The sequence below is a fragment of the Neomonachus schauinslandi genome, chromosome 2, assembly GCF_002201575.2.
Source record: "Neomonachus schauinslandi chromosome 2, ASM220157v2, whole genome shotgun sequence".
NCBI lineage: Eukaryota > Metazoa > Chordata > Mammalia > Carnivora > Phocidae > Neomonachus > Neomonachus schauinslandi.
The window spans coordinates 171,564,849-171,581,680 of record NC_058404.1 but is presented as its reverse complement, the minus strand read 5'-3'; the positions used below and the strand labels follow the sequence as shown (position 1 = coordinate 171,581,680).

The window sequence follows — 16,832 nt, the reverse complement described above, 5'->3', positions numbered from 1 at the left end:
TTAGTATTTCACTTAAATTCATTTTATTTTGGTATCTTTGAAATTTTTTAAAACATCCTCAGTGCCAAAAGGAGGGAACGTTTATAAATCCAAACAAATGTATAAAAGAACAACCCAGGCCCTCTTAAGTAATTTGCCAAATAGAAACAATCCATCTGTATAGGAAAACCCATCAAATTAGAATCTGCAATGTGGGCAAATGAGAGAAAAGATTTTCATCCTTGACCCTGGTTTTAGTTCCTTTCAAAATCAAAATCTTGGGGCCACTGTAAGCTGTATAATGACAGATAAGCAAAGACAGTGAGCATTCCCTTGTTGTTTCCATGGGTTTCATCAGCTTGTTTTCCATGACTCATGATGGCTTCCTGAAAAAACTCTCATTTCTTTGATCTCATGGGTCAAATGAATGCTCTTGAGCCAGTTTTCATCAACCAGTCAGCATTCCTACTGTTTCCTATTGTGAATCCTCAGCTGGACTCATATATTGACTAGTTAACTCATTCCCAAAATGAGGTTATGAGTATTCTTCAAAAGGGTTCAGTCCAAATGGTCCAGAGGAATTCAGAAGGATACCCTGAAGATTGAAGAAAAAAAAGACAAATATTATTACCACAAAAATGTTAAGTATTACCTGAAAAGAATTAGTGGAGAATAATTTTTTTAAATCATTTATTAAAACTGTGTGTTATAAGAATACCAAAAAACTTCCCAATATCACTTTTTTTAAGATTTTTTTTTTTGTGAGAGAGAGAGCATAAGAGAGTGAGCATGAGTGGGGGGAGGGGCAGAGGAAGAAGCTGACTCCCCACTCAGCAGGGAGCCTGATGCCGGGCTTCATCCCAGGAGCTGGGGATCTTGACCTGAGCTAAAGGCAGATGCTTAGCCAACTGAGCCACCCAGGTGCTCCCCAATATCACTGATTAAGAGCTCTTTCCAATCCTGTGTTAGGCAATAGAGCCTCCATTATAAACCTAGGAAGACTCTGTGGTTAGTGGTGACAAACTTCTCAGCCTAGGACCCAGGAAACATAGGGTCTCCTCGAGCTTCTGTCACTACAGTATGTTTGGGTTAATTTCCTTTTCTATAAAATGAAAGTGTAAGTGTTCATGCAAATTTCTTTTAAAGAGATGTAGAAGTTGGGATTTAATCATCCACTCAACATATACTTATTGAACACCTACTAAATGCTAGGCAGCGTTTCCTCTGAATGAGGGGGTCTCTCCGTTATGCTCCCTGAGTCCCCTGTGAATACCTCTATCATGTTATTGGCTCTCTATTGGAATTAAGATTCCTCAATCTGATTTCTCCACTGACTGCATGTTATTTTGCCAATGAGTAGCAGAATTCTGGACATACAATAAGTGCTCAAAAAACATTAGGTGAATGAGCAAAGGGGATCTCTTCATATGCAAGGTCAAGCATCCCAGAATGAGGAGGACCAGAATGAGAGGTATCAAGCACAATATTTCATTAAAACAACTCTATGATTACATTAGTCTACCTAGCAATTTCTGAGCCAATAGCAGACTCTGATTCCACTAAGACCCAAACACTAAGGCCTGCTTCTCTCTAGTCCTGAACACAAATATATCCTTAGCACTTAGTTTCCAGTTTGACATATTGAGCCACCTACGCTTGATCCCTTTGCCTTTCTAGATCTGCACTCCATTTTTTTCCCCACCCTGCCTGGTACCCTGGGAGGCCAATCTGTATGAACTGCCGCAATCCAGCTCCAGTGTCCTCGCTCTGCTTGACCAATGGTAAGTACTGGCACATTGGGGAAAGAGAACAGCCAAAGTGAAATATTCTCTCTCTTCAGGGCAATCACAGGCTGTTGTCACTTGACTAAAAGTCACAGTCCCTATCAGGTAGCTCTCCCAACATAGTCCATCAGTGTGTGTGTGTGTGTGTGTGTGTGTGTGTGTGTGTGTGCGCGCGTGCGCGCTCACATGCATGTGTGTGTGTGTCTGTCTGTCTGTCTGCCTGCCTGCCTTTGTCTCTGTCTCTCTGGGGTCCTTGCCCCTTTAGTCTTAGGGACAGTAGCAGAGCCCCACTGTTACTAGTTTGAGGGTGCTGCACTCTCCTTTTGGATTTTTCCACAACCTGACTTAATAGACCTTTTATTAAACTCACCTCAAATGATTCCATTTGAGTATACTATTAGTTTCCTGCTAGAATCTTGACTGATAACTACCTAGGTATCATGTATCATGAAGTGGTATACACACACTGGAATATTACTCAGCCATAAAAAAAAAGAGAATGAAATCTTGCCATTTGCATGGCACGGATGGAGTTAGAGAGTATTGTTAAGCGAAATAAGTCAAAGACATATTTTGTCTTTCAGAGAAAGACAAATACCATATGATTTCACTCATATGTGGAATTTAAGAAACAGAACAAACAAATATGGGGGGAGAAAAGAGAGGCAAACCAAGAAAGAGACTCTTAACTTTAGAGAATAAAGTTGGTGGCCAGAGGGGAGGTGGGTTGGGGGGATGGGGGAAATCGTGAAGGGGATTAAGGAGGGCACTTGTGATGAGCACCAGGTATTGTACGTAAGTTTTGAATCACTAAATTCTACACCTGAAACTGAAAAAAAAATAAAGACAAGTAAATGATCTAGCCTATCACCATGAAGCACAATAAAAGGATACTGATAAATGCTAGTGTCTCCCCTCTTCTCTAATTTTTATACCCCCTACAATAGCTATCTATAGTGCCTTAACATAATAGCTACTTAATAAATATGTGTTGAATGAATGAAAAATATTTCTAAGACACTTCTGACCACAGTTTGGGATTTAAGTACATGAAAATCAATGCACATTAATTAGATCGTCAGATGTTACATTGAGGGAAGTTCTTAATTTCAGTAATTGAGGGTCAGTTGTTGTTCTGCTTATAAATTCACATTCTCTCTCCTCTCATGTTCCGACTGAAACAACGATTGCTCTGCTGGGATTATGTATGACCCAACCCGAGGAAACAGCCAAGGGCTGAGCTGACATCTCAGGGGCACATGCTGTTTAACAGACTAAGAGATTAGTTTTTTGGTCCTTCTTAGACCTTGGAAGAAATAGTGATTTTATTTCATGTCATCTAATTCATATGAACTGCTTTTGCAAGTTCATCACTTTTTGTCTCCTACTCCCAGATAGAAATGAAGGTTGGGGTAAATTGTACCTCCTTGGATCTTTCACGTTTATAATGAACAAAGGTAAATCATCAGTAAAGCTGAATCATCACTCACCGTGTATACTGATCTTGCAGATGCACCGTGGAAGTAACTTCTAGTTCCGGTATTGGGGGAAGCACTTTCTTGACCTGAGTCAAGGGCACCCTCTGCTTGGTCTCTATTTTTTAAGAAGGAGAACTGTTCTAGTCTGTGTTTAGTCAATAGCAATGCAAAAACAGATAACAACATTTTCCAACGTGCGAAGAGAACAATGCCCTCCATCTAGCAAGGATATTGGCAGTTTCCAACACTCCCTAAATTTCCTGCCTACAACTGTGACACTGTTAACCCATTTCTCTTAATTCTGTTTCTTTCATTTCTCCTCTCCCCCCACTTCCTGAGCTCTAGACCTGATGCATAGTTACAGGAGCAAAGTAGAGAAAAACACTTTTTCATGCAATGCCAAGTAGAAAGAAAAGAACTTTAGTGTGGAAACTGACTGCAAATATTTTCTTCTTTGCATTTTGTTAAAATAGGTCCCTAAGAATTTTTATTAATACCATCTTTGATTTCAGGGAGAATTTTATCAAGAAGCCAAGTTCCACATCAGATGAATTCTAATCTGTCCTCCTTTTCTAGGACTATGTGACATCAAATCCTTCTAATATTATCTGCAGCTGACTTCAAGGTAGGAGATGAAATTTCAGGCCCATGGCATATGGTGTCTCTTTCATTCCACTGGGATCTGGGGCCTTACTTTTCTAGTTTTTATATTGAAACTTGAGTTTTACATAATACATGTGGTTTTTGCTTCACAGATGTCTCTACTTTTTATACAAAGCCTTGGACATGAATGGAAATGAGGTGACCTATAATTTAAAGAGAAGTTTGAGTAGCTGCTGCTTAAGAAGACAAATCAAAAAGGAAGATTTAAGATTATGATGCTTATCAAAATTTTTTTTAATTTTTAAAAATTTCTACATGCATTAAAAAAAAGAATATCATGCTTCTTATTCATGAAGATGATGAAACACTGGCGTAGATTACCAAAAGAGAAATACTGTCAAACCATCCCTCAGAGTTATATTCTTTTAATTAGAAAAAAATTTAATAAAAAAGACTTATTTTTTGGACTTAATTTTCTGAATAAAAGATACATTCACATGATTAAAATTTTATAAACTATGAAGGGATATTCAAAATGTCTCCCTCTTACCCCATTTCCTACAGACAACTGCTTTCTACCACATCACATAATTCTTTCCCTTCTCTCCTTCCTTTGCCACAAACAAGGTTTTCAGATTTTTGTGGATAGAAATATAGATGATAGATAGATAGATTTATACACTTATATGTACACATGTTATTTTTGTCTTTCTTTACACAATTGGCAGCATACTATACATATATATGTACGTATATTTAATGGTCTAAGATCTTTCCCCGTAAATGCTTCCTCATTCTTTTTTACAATTTCCTGGTATTCCATAGTATGGATGTATCATCCTGTCTTCAAACACCCTCCTATTAGATTGTGTCTAATCTCATATTGCAAACACACTAGCAATAAACATTGCACATACGTTATTTCTCTCCTATGTAAGTAATCCATAGGAGAAATTCCTAGAAATAGAATTGCTGGCTCAAAGGGCTTATGCATGTGTAACTGTGATAGTTATCACCAAATTTCATATCACAGAAGTTGTACCACTTTAGCCTCCCTGTTTACCTTAGCAAAGTATGAGAGTGCAAAGGGCCTATCACCCCTTGCTACAGAGTGTGATGGCAAACTTCAGGATTTTTACCAGTCTGGTAGATGAAAATGGCACTTCAGTGTAGCCTTAATTTGCATTTCCACCTGAACGTAAGCTCAGTGAGACCAGAGATCTCTGTTTGGCTCATTGCTGTGTCTCCTATACCCAGAAGGCCAATATTATTGGAACATAGTAGACATCAAAAGAAAAATTTCTTTTGGGAGAATTTATTGTGAATGAGACTGAACAAGCTTTCATATGTTTAAGAGCCATTTGTATTTCCATTTCTATAAACAGTCCATTTATATCCTTTACCCATTTGTCTACTGGGTTATGGTCTTCTCTCCATCAATTATTAGAACTTCCTTATTTACTAGGAAATGTTGCTTATCATATGTGATGAATTGCAAACAACTTTTCCCTAATGGTTTTTACTGTGTACATTCTTTTTCACGTAGTCAAATTTATCAGCCTTTTAACTGAAATTTGTGTCATGGATAGAAAGCCCTACTTTGTGGTTATAAATTAATTCTACCGTTGTTTCTTCTATTACTTTTATGCTTTCACGTTTACATTAAAATTATTGACTCATTTGAAATTTACCTTAGTATTAGTGTGAACTCTGGATTAAGGTAATCTTCTTTCCTAGATGATTATTCAGTTGTCCCAATACCATTCATTCAATAATCCTTCTCTTTCCTACTGATTAGATATGCCTCTCTCATCATTTACTCAAGTCCTAAACTTTCTAATTTTCACGACCTGAGCCAAAATCAAGAGTTAGACGCTTAACTGCCTGCACCACCCAGGTGCCCCTCATTAGATATTTTCATCTACTTAAGTACCAGTACCATGGTGGAACGGATACCTCTCCTCTTTCTTCTTCTATGTCAATTTTTTCCGGCTATTAGTGACAGCTTATTTTTCATCAGGATATTAAAATGACCTTGTTCATGATTTAGGAAGAACTGATAACTTTATATATTCATCTTTCTATTCAAGAACATGATATACCATTTCATTGTTGTTCAAGTCATTTTTATGACTCTCAGGAGAATTTTTCTGAAGTTTTCTTCAGAGAGATCTTGTGTAGTTCTTTATATTAATTTTATTCCTAGTTATTTTATCTTTTTATGGTTATTTTAAATGCAGCAGTATCTTCTAACTGGTTGTTATTTAAAGATATGAATGCTGGGGTTAAGAGACTCTTATCTCAGGAAACAAACTGAGGATTGCTGGAGTGGAGGGGGGTGGGAGGGATGGGGTGGCTGGGTGATGGAGATTGGGGAGAGTAAGTACTATGGTGAGCGCTGTGAATTGTGTAAGACTGATGAATCACAGACCTGTACCCCTGAAACAAATAATACAGTATATGTTAATAAAAAAAGATCACTATATTCTCTTTGCATTTAACTATTATAAGAAAAAGAATAAATATTAAGGAAAATCTTAAATATTGAAATTATTAAAACCCTCAAATAAAATATTTTTAAATTATTTAAAAAAAAAAAGATATGAATGCTGGGGCACCTGGGTGGCTCAGTCCATTAAGCATCTGCCTTTGGCTCGGGTCATGGTCCCAGGGTCCTGGGATGGAGCCCTGCATCCAGCTCCCGGCTCAGTGGGAAGCCTGCTTCTCCCTCTCCCACTCCCCCTGCTTGTGTTCCCTTTCTAGCAGTCTCTCTCTCTCTGTCAAATAAATAAATAAAATCTTAAAAAAATATATAAAGATATGAATGCTATTGATTTTTTGTCTTAATTTCATTCCTTGTCTCTTACTGAATTTTATTTTTAAAGAATTTTTTTAGAGAATTTTCTTAAATTTTCCAGGTACACAAAGTGATCATTTTCCCTTTCCAATTTATTTATTTATTTTTTTAAAGAGTGGGAGAGGGAGAAGCAGGCTTCCTGCCGAGCAGGGAGCCTGATGCTGGCCTCGATCCCAGGACCCTGGGATCATGACCTGAGCCAAAGGCAGACGCTTAACGACTGGGCCACCCAGGCGCCCCTCCCTTTCCAATTTGTCAACCAGATATCTTTGTCTCTTACCTAATTGTGTTGACCAGTACTTTCAGGACAATGGTAGGTAAAGTGGCAACAGTGAACATTCTTGAAAATTCCTGGCTTTACAGACATGCTTTTAGTGTCTCCCTAGTAAGTATGATTCTGGGGTTTTGTTTGAGACAGATATATGTTATCATGTTAAGGAAGTACCTATTTATCTTATTTTTATTAGGAGTTTTATGAAGGATGGGCATTATAGTTTGTCAAGTGCATTTTTAGGATGTATAGAGATAACCAAATTTTCCCTTTGATCTATTAATATGAGTGACATTAATAGATATCTCCTAATGGAGAACTGTTCCTATATTCTTGGAATAAGCTCCTCTTGGTCATAGTAGGAGTGTGTATATGTATGTATATATACATATATATTTTTATACTGTGATACTAGTGGATTCTTTTGCTAATATTTACTCAGAATTTTTGCGTAGATATACATGAGTAAGATTGCTCAATGATTTCATTTTAGACACAATCTTTCTTAGCTTTATATGTTATTAATGTTTATTTCACAATAGAATTAGGAAACATCCTTCTTTCCTTCTTTTCTATGGTCAATAACAGTTTAAATACAACTGGAAATATCAATGTTTTAGAGACTGGTAAAAATTCCCCTGTGAACTGTTCTTTCTGTTACTTTTTCAGGGATAACTGACAAATTTTCTATTTCTTCTATGATAATTGTTCTGTTTATATTTTCTATTTCTTCTGGTATCAGGTTTTGTCAATTTTTCCAGAAAATTATCGATCTTAATTAGAGATGTTAAAAAGTAGCAAGTGCTCTTTAAGGAGCAGGAATAGATGCCTTTTGGGGACCATTTCCACAGACATTGAAGACCCTTCCATTCCTATGGAAATGCTAAAAAACCACCAAAGCTAGAATTTCTTCTTACAGAGAATTTGGCCTTCTAAACGGTAAGTGACAAAGCTTTCCTGACTGGTTAGGACAAAGGTGAGAAAATGAGACCAGTTTTTACCTGGACACAAAGCTCTCATCTCCTTGCTCTCCTCCTCACAGACCCATTGCACTGGATCCCCTTAGCATCCTTTATTTTTACCTTATTGTCACTAAGTACAAACCGCATCTCCGGGGCTAGTTCCCTCATCCCTATTTGTCTCACACTGAAAGTTCCTAGGAAGCTGTGATTTTGTCTTTCTAAATCTATGCTTCTCAGAGGGTGGGTGTGGTAGGCAGAACTCTAAGACAGCCCCCCAGCTTCTCACCCCCTGGTGGAATGCCCCTTGTAATCCCCATCCCTTGAGCATGAGCAGGACCATGAATGGGATTTCCCTCCTGTGATTGGGTTACATTATATGGCAAAGATGAGATCTTTGCAGGTGTATTGAGTTATTGAAAAGAGAGACCACTCTGGGTGTGCCTGACCTAATGAGGTAAAAGCCTTTACAAAAAAGACTGGGCCCTCCCGGAAGTTAGTGAGGATCTCTTCTGGGACTTCAAGAAGCAAACTGCCAAGCTGTGAACTGTCTCTAGAAAGGCCAGGTAGCAGGAGTCTGCAGGTGGCCTCTAGGTCCTGAGGCAGTTTCTGGCAGACAGGCGGTGAGAACCCAGGGACCTTAGTATACAGCCTCAAAGAAATGAATTCTGCCAACAACCTGAATGAGCTTAGGAGTAGAGCCTCCATATAAGAACATAGGCCAGCTCGCATCTTGATTTTATCCTTGTGAGACCCTGAGATCCAGCAAAGCTATGCCCAGATTTCTGACCCACAGAAACTGAAATAACAAATGTGTGTTGTTTTAAGCCACTAAATTTGTGGTAATTTGTCACACAACAATAGAAAACAAAGTGATCAATGGACCCTTGGCCTGCAAACCATAAGAAGCTGAATTTAAAATGCAGGTTCTAGAACCCTGTCCCAAATCTACTGAATTATAATCTCCCTTCAAAATGGTCCAGGAGCCTGAAATTTTACAGACATCCAAGTTGATTCTGATGCACATTAAACCTTCAGAACGAACTTACCAGGCAGATAATTGCTTAGACAATCTTTGACAAAGTATCTTATCATGTCCAGAATTTGAGATTTGGAGACAGTTTTTTTAAAGTTAAAATACCAAAAGAACCTGTTCATGAAATTAAATAATTACCAAAGAAAATTAACAGAGCTTTTTTGCTTGGAAAGCTAAACTGCTCATCATTTGCTTATTCATTTGGTTTGCTGATGTTGTATAATACGGTATAACCATAATTTACTACAGAAAGCTATTATCTGTCAAAGTGATGGTTAGTCCAAAATAACTCTCTAGTGGTGCATTATATTCTGTTTCTCCTAGTTTCCAAGGACATGTAACTTATATACTAATAGGAAAACTTCTGAAAATTTGATAAAAAGGTAGGATATATGTCATTTTAATGCCTTCTTCAGAATAGCTAAGATGGGTGGGATATTTTTCTAGTTTTACACTGGGAAATAGAATTTCTTTCAAATAATATTAATTCACCAACACTAGTTAAGGCAGCAGAAGCAGCCAGGAATATTTTAAAACTTCACAGAAGTCTATTCATGAATTTGTCAAAGGTCTGAACCAAACATTTCTTTGACTTTTTTTCAAGAACCTCAGAAGAGCCTAAAAAATTAAAAAGAACCTCAGGATGAGTTTTGACCTGGCTGAATCTAGAGAACAAAATGAATTTCCAGCAGTAGAAACTTTGATTAAAAATAAAACTCCATGCTGTATGTTCTTGAATAAACCCCTGTCACAATGCCCATGACATCGTCCAGGTTGCCCTCTGATATTTCTTTTTCTTTTTCTTCTTCTTTTTTTTTTTTCTAGATCTCTATCATTTTTCAGAAGTGTTTTATATCTATGACATCTGGCATCTAACCTCAATTCATTCTTCCAAAGTAATTCTTGATTCCCACTGAGTCATGGAAACTTGCAAGGTGTTTTCTTCACTTTGTTCCTGATGATTTTCATGTCAAAGACAAGGTGCATCTCCCACAGCGAAGGTACATCTAAAACCTCCTCATCCTGGCCAGGATCTCTTGGCTGCTTAGAGAATTTGCCCCATCAATTTTTTATATTTGTATTTCCAAAACTACTTGCTCAGCTCTACTTGGTTATGAAATTGGAAAGTCAAAATAGCTAGAAACAAAAACAGAACAAGGAGTGGTAAACAGGGCTAGATACCCATACTATATATAATCCCAATAATGAGTTTACCCAATTTTGTTGTAATTGCTTATTTGTCTGTCTCCTTGTGTACAAAGACTGTGTTTTGTTTTTTTTTTAAGATTTTATTTATTTATTTGACAGAGAGAGACACAGCAAGAGAGGAAACACAAGCAGGAAGAGTGTGAGAGGGAGAAGCACGCTTCCCGAGGAGCAGGAAGCCCGATGCGGGGCTCAATCCCAGGACCCTGGGATCATGACCTGAGCCAAAGGCAGACACTTGACCGACTGAGCCACCCAGGCGCCCCACAAAGACTGTATTTATTTTATGCACTATATTCCCCAGAACCAACCTTGGAGCATGACACATGATAGGTAAAAATATGTGTTGAATGACTGAAAGAATGCCATCTAACTTCTTTGTGCCTCATTTTCCTTAATAAAAATGTGTGGGTACAAGCAGGGCAAGAAGTCAACTCTGGGGTGCCACGTAGGAAGTTGGGGATAAGAAAAATAAGATTGTCCTCTGAGAGTTGGTCTATAAAATCAACTCATAATCACAACAGAAACGTGCAAAGTTATCTTCAGAAATCATTCCCAGGCCAAAGCCTATTAAGTGTGAAAAGTGCTGTGTTAAATGAGCCAATCAGGCTGCCCCTAAAATGAGGAGGAAGGCCTTTCAAGCTGTGTTGGCAAAGGACTCTACCTTTAAGACCTCCCAAACAAGCCTTGGCGGTGATTCAACTTCCCACATGGTTTTGTCTAAGCAGAAAGGGCACACATGTTAGTTGTCAGAAGTGTTTTGGCCCATATTTTCTCTCAACTGTATTGCCTTCTGCTCTTATAAACCTGTTTTGTGAGCTGGATCACACGGTGGATCTTTTTTGGTGGGCCGCCATTGCAGGAGGCTGAGCCTGCAGGCCGGAAGGAAGGCTTCGGACCAGGTATATTCACCAGTGTGAGGCCCCTGTGTTGCCTTGCGGGTGGAGCAGCCAGGCAGCCCCCCTGGCAGGGCCCTGGCCTCGCCCCACGCCTTCTCTTTAAAGGTTCAGCAGTGTGTACTGATGCCTGAACTTCCTCATGACTTCAGCAAAGCCCGTGTGACTGCCTTGAAGCTAGAAGGAAGAAACTAAAGGTAAGGGTAAATGAGGTAATTAAGGTGTATTTTGATGTACTTTCCGCGCTACCAAGTGCAAAACAGAGTATTTTTCCAAGCGCCTTTTTAAGCCCACTTGAGGGGTCAGCTCGAAATTGGGTAGGACCCAAATATGCGCTCAGCAGGGGTGGGCTATGGATGGCTGACCTTGGAAATGGGGACCTCAGCGCTTCCTTCCCTTCCCTGTACTTTGGGAGATTCAGCCATGATTCTGCGGTGACGATAGCAATAATGTCTACACTGTTGCCCACAAAGTACTTGCTCTCCTTATAAGAGCCTCTCCAGAAATGAAGGAATTCGCGTTAATCTTCACAGATTACTGCAGTCAAGGTGGATGCGGATGTTTTCAAATGGTTTGGTGATTCTTACTCAGTTCTCTAATCTGCCTCCAAAAACCCTTCCAGTCCTATTTCTTCTCCCATCCAAGTACTAACCAGGCCCGACCCTGCTTAGCTTCCGAGACCAGACGAGACCGGTCATGTTCGGGGTGGGATGGCCGTAGACCCTATTTCTTCTTATTGTCCTAGGAATGCAGAACTTCAACATTGCTATGCATCATTCTGACCTTTGCGTCGCATAAAAACCTGGGCCCTTTTGTGCAAGCCCAAGATAGCTAGTGGCTTTTTAGGGCTAATAGAACCAATTATGGTAGCTTAAAATAGATTTCCATTATTCAAGGAGCCAACTTTCTACTACGTTCAGAGCTCCATCTGTTATCGTTAACAGTGATCCTAAAACCATTCAGCTGTTCCAAATCTGGCCAGTGTGAAAATCAGATGAGGGTGGGAAAGTACATGACTGCAAAATTACCTAGAATTAACAACTAAAGAGAACAGACAGCTGCCAGTATTCTGAGCCGTTGTCTCAGCTCCCAGCTCATTCACACTGCGGCTATCCTTAGCACTCCGAGGAATGAAGCTGATGAAGAGTTTAAAAGTTATAATCTAGGGGGGGGAACGGTTTTGAAGGGTCTTTGTAAGACAGCAGCAGGCATTCTTTCTGCATAGTCCATGTAGAGTTGTATTTACTTCACAAATATTTATTAGGTACGTACTCTGTGCCCTCGTCTACACTGCGCTATGAGCTGGGGACGCAGTGATGAATATTATCAGGCAGAGTCCCTGATCTCCAGGGGCTCAGTGGCTCATGGGAGCCACGTCAATCCAATAATAACACACATATATAATATATAACAGTAGTGACAATTGGCACAGAGAGAGCTGTGTGGTGTTATGAGGATGTGTGAGAAGGGGAATTGACCTAGTCTAGGAGGTCCAATATGACTTCCCTGAGGAAGGGTCAGTCAAGCTAAGATCAGAAGCAAGGCTTGGGGTGAACTAGACAAAGGCAGGGTGGGAGGAGGGCAGGTCTGCAGGGAGGGGTAAGGGAGGCAGGATGTTCCATGTGGGGAGAATCTGCCCAAAGATTGGAGAAGATGTTGATCTGTATATGTTTTATCATCAGGTCTTCCAGACCTAGCACAAAAGGCTATCACGTAAAGGCATTCAATGGATGAGTTAGAATAAATCATCCTATTCTGCCTATAGATTCTTCTTCACACTTAAGAAATTCTTCCTGCATCAAGAATCACCCTCTGCAGGGGCTCCCGGGTGTCTCAGTCATTAAGCCTCTGCCTTCGGCTCAGGTCATGATACCGGGGTCCTGGGATCGAGCCCCGCATCCAGCTCCCTGCTCAGCGGGAAGCCTACTTCTCCCTCTCCCTCTCCCTCTGCTTGTGTTCCCTCTCTCGCTGTCTCTTTCTCTCTGTCAAATAAATAAATTAAAAATCTTTAAAAAAAAAAAAAGTCACCCTCTGCATTCTGCTCTGTTCTGTAATCAAGCAGATGGCTCCAACCTTTACTGTTTTATGAACCCAAATCTGTACTCTCAGAGTCATAAATATTATAGTTAAGCAAGTAAAAATTAAATTTCCATGTTATTTTGCCTGGTTGTGGGACATCTGGCACGAGCAATTTATTTTCTCTCCTGCTGAAAATTGAAACCGGCTTAGTCTTTATTATGCTGGCCGTAAACATGTTGCAAATTATAATTTTACATTGCCATTAGTTATATTTTGGGGTAATACAAATTACTGGGTCATCCACTTCCTTTTGGCATTTAGTAATTCTCTTTCGCAATAAAAATCCATTTTTTTTGCTTCACGGTCCCTAAGAACCTACCCACATTAACTGCAAAAAAATATTTCACTAATGCTAAATGTCACTCTGAGGGTGACTCACACTGTCACACCCAAGCTTCTGCAGCAGACAGAAAAGGTTTCATCTCGGTTTCCAGTGTTAACTGTAAAAGAACAAGGTGAGTTTTGATCTGTGGCTTGAGCCAGCACGACGAAATTCCCCAGTTCACCAGAGCCCGTAAGCTCTGTGCCAGAAAAGCCCGCCGGACAGAACTGAGTTTGAACCCGACTCGGCCAGGAACGGGCTGTGGGTCAATTACTTAAACTCTCTTAGTTCCAGGTTTTCGCATCAGGAAAAAAGCGAGATTCTTGTGAAGTGAGATAAAATGTTGTCTATGAAAGTCGCTTAATGAATGTGTATAGTTTAATTAGGTTTCCCTTCTTCTAAGGCAATGGGGGTGGGGAGCGGGGTGAGAATCTCCTTAACTGGGACATCAGCTCCGTGAAAGCAGAGACCGCGCTGGTCCAGGCCACTGTCTTATCAATGCTTAGCATAATGCCTGATCCTGAGTCGGGGTTCAACAGATTTTGGTTGAGTAGTTGAAGGTAAAGAATTTCAAGTTTTCAAGATTTCACCATGTTCAGTGGACATAGAGGGGAGAGATGAAAGGATCCCCTTCACTGACCCATGCAGCAGGAGTCCATGGAAGCTCTAATCCTGGATACTTGGTGTCCTAGATATTTAGTTGGTGTCCTCCAACATGAGGCCATCTCTGGGGTGCTCTCAAAGATGCAGGAAGCCAGAGGGGTAGAAATACCCTCTCCCTGCTTCCTGGCACCCAGAGTACCAATCTGTGGCCTGCCCTCAGTCAGCCAGATACCCTTCCTTGGGGCTCGCCATCTTGGACAGTGATGCAAAGCTGGATGGTCAAAGGGTGTAGCTCTGGAAGCTCAGAGGAATGTCCAGTGGTGGTGACACCACCACCAGACCATTCCCAGGGTGACTTTGGCTGTACTCTTGGCTGCCTGGCCTCCTTTAACTCCTGTTCATTTTCCAACCTCTGAATGCTTAACATTCCTGGTGTTTCTACGGGTTACCTACTGGTTTTCCAATAGGTTTCCTTTCGGCCAAGCCAGCCAAGTTGATCGCTATTGTTTGTGTCCAGTGATTGGGGTCCTAGCCCACTGCTCCTGCCCCTGACTTTGGTCTCCCAACATGACCAACCCTTTAAACACTGTTTCCAGGGATACATTTCAAATTGACTTTTGCATAGTTCTCCAAATCTCTTCTTCAAGGTGGTCAGTGTATTCCATGATTCTTTGACGTCCTTGGCAACTCTATAGAGTTATATATTCTTTACCGAAGTCAAATTATGTTCCCTCCGATCACTCTCTGGCTCTTTGTTTTCATCTTTCCCAAACCCCAAGATAAATTCCTTCCTCATCTGCTCTTTTTGACTCTATCCTCATTTCCCCTTAGGCTTTGTGTGATTTAACAAGCTTTTATTGTGCACAAACTACGTGCCAAAAATTATGCTGGGGACAAGGATCCAAAGCTGAATAAGAGAATCATCACCTGTGTGAAGATAACAGTCAACTGAGTAAAATGTAAAGTAGATTCATGCCAAGACAGGCAACAGAAGCCAGCACGCTTCTCAAAGCAAGGAAGAAAATACAGGAGGCCTGTTAAAGCTTGGAATTTGATTCTTTGCGACACGGCTTTCTGCAGGGAGGAGATGCCTTACTCTGCCCATGTTCGCTGTGCTCTGGGACGTGGGGCCAGGGCCTGGGTCATCTCGCTTTATTTCTCTCTCGTCCTTTTGAGAGTGTGAGCCTGTCTATCTCCATGTGTACGTGTGTAACAACACTTCCTTTGTAATACATGAACAACCGGAGGGACATTCTGGAACATACAGCTTGAGACAATGGCAAGCTGCTTCGCTGAATGGGACCGTAGTCGCTGCTCCCTTTGAACCGTGTCTTCTACTCATGTTACTGCTCCGCCAGAGAACCATGCTGGTGCATTTTCTCCTTACATTCTCACTGCGGCCTATAACCCATCATGACAAAGAGATGCCTTAAAAACGGCACTCAAGGGAGACATTATTTCCTCCCCATTTCTCTCTCAGAAAGAGCAACTTATAATAGGAGGGGGGGAAATTGCATCTAGGTTAATGGCCGAGACCGTTTCCTCTGGTGAATGAAAATCAAAGGCTCATAAATACAACTTGTGAGGTTAGTCTTGTGGTTAGCTAGTACTTTAAATTTGTGATTCCCCCGATTATATGAGTTGACAGGGGGACTATCGACTTTTTCTCAAAGCTGCAGTGCTCAAAATTATGTCTTGAAAAGAGCAAGGACCAGGATTCCCGAGGCCACTGAAAAAGCTCAGCAGAACTAGGCTAAAACATTCCTGGTGCATGGATGTCAGGCCTGGGGCCCACCTAAGAGGGGAGAACAGGGGAAATGCCGTTTTCTCCCTATAAAGATGAATTTGGGCATTGGAAACAACCTTCTGATTTTAATGCCATTAATCAAACAAAACTGTCACTGACCACACAAAACTTCCATCAACGTTCCCCACATTTAGCAGGTATCAAATGATCACTCAGCTACTGCTTATTATTAGCCATCGGTGAATACGTGGAGAACAGAAAGTCTGAATTTTTTTAAAACTGAGTCCTTCAGGTGCACGCAATCCCATTTTTCCTCAAGTTAGGGGTCTGAGTCCCTGCTAATTTAAATAGATAAGAAAAGCCTCGGGAGCAGAGTTCCCAGTGAAACGGTGTGCAGATCTGCATGTGGCTACGATGCAGTTGTGGGGGGCGCCTTGGGCTTGGTTCACTGTCCTTGCATTTTTGAAAACCGTTTAGACACCAGACCTGAAGCCTCCTTATCTGACATCTCACAAAGTCTGAAGGAGCCTGCTAACCAGCTGGACGCAAGGAGCTGTAGAAACATCACTCCTCAGGCCGCGGTTTGCACGGAGTCGAGGAGATGACATCTTCCTGATGAAGAAGAGCACTTTGCCCGCGTCCCAATCTCCCTCTCTTCCTTTTTAATATGATTTGACAGCTTGAATTCAGAAGGAGGCTTTGCAATTAGGAGATCGAACCACAGCGTCTGTGCCAACAGCTCCCTTAGCTGCTCTAATTAGGGTTCCCTTCTTCCATTTCTGTTTCTCGGGAGAGGACAGGGGACTTTTTAATTGGGGCTATTAGAAGTTCTTGTTACACAATGACACCCTTTCCTAAGTGAAAGCTCCAGCAAAAAAGCCATGCCCACTCTGCAATTACTTCTTGCAATTCTGAGGAATAATGGTATCTTGTCTCATTTAAAAATAAATCTGAGGCTTCTTCCTTATTGCTTTCTCTCCTCTGCCTACTCACATGAATTTCTTCTTGCCAA

The 16,832-nt window shown here is 40.7% G+C and overlaps 1 long non-coding RNA gene across 1 annotated transcript; it reads right to left on the bottom strand.

Moving 5' to 3' along the window:
- Window positions 1-535: 535 nt before the first annotated feature.
- LOC110590848 lies at window positions 536-16,492 on the bottom strand. The gene is made up of 3 exons (XR_002480979.1): window positions 16,357-16,492; window positions 3,254-3,356; window positions 536-574 (listed from the first exon to the last, which is right to left on the bottom strand). It is a non-coding gene; the product is annotated as an uncharacterized LOC110590848 (long non-coding RNA).
- Window positions 16,493-16,832: the final 340 nt, after the last annotated feature.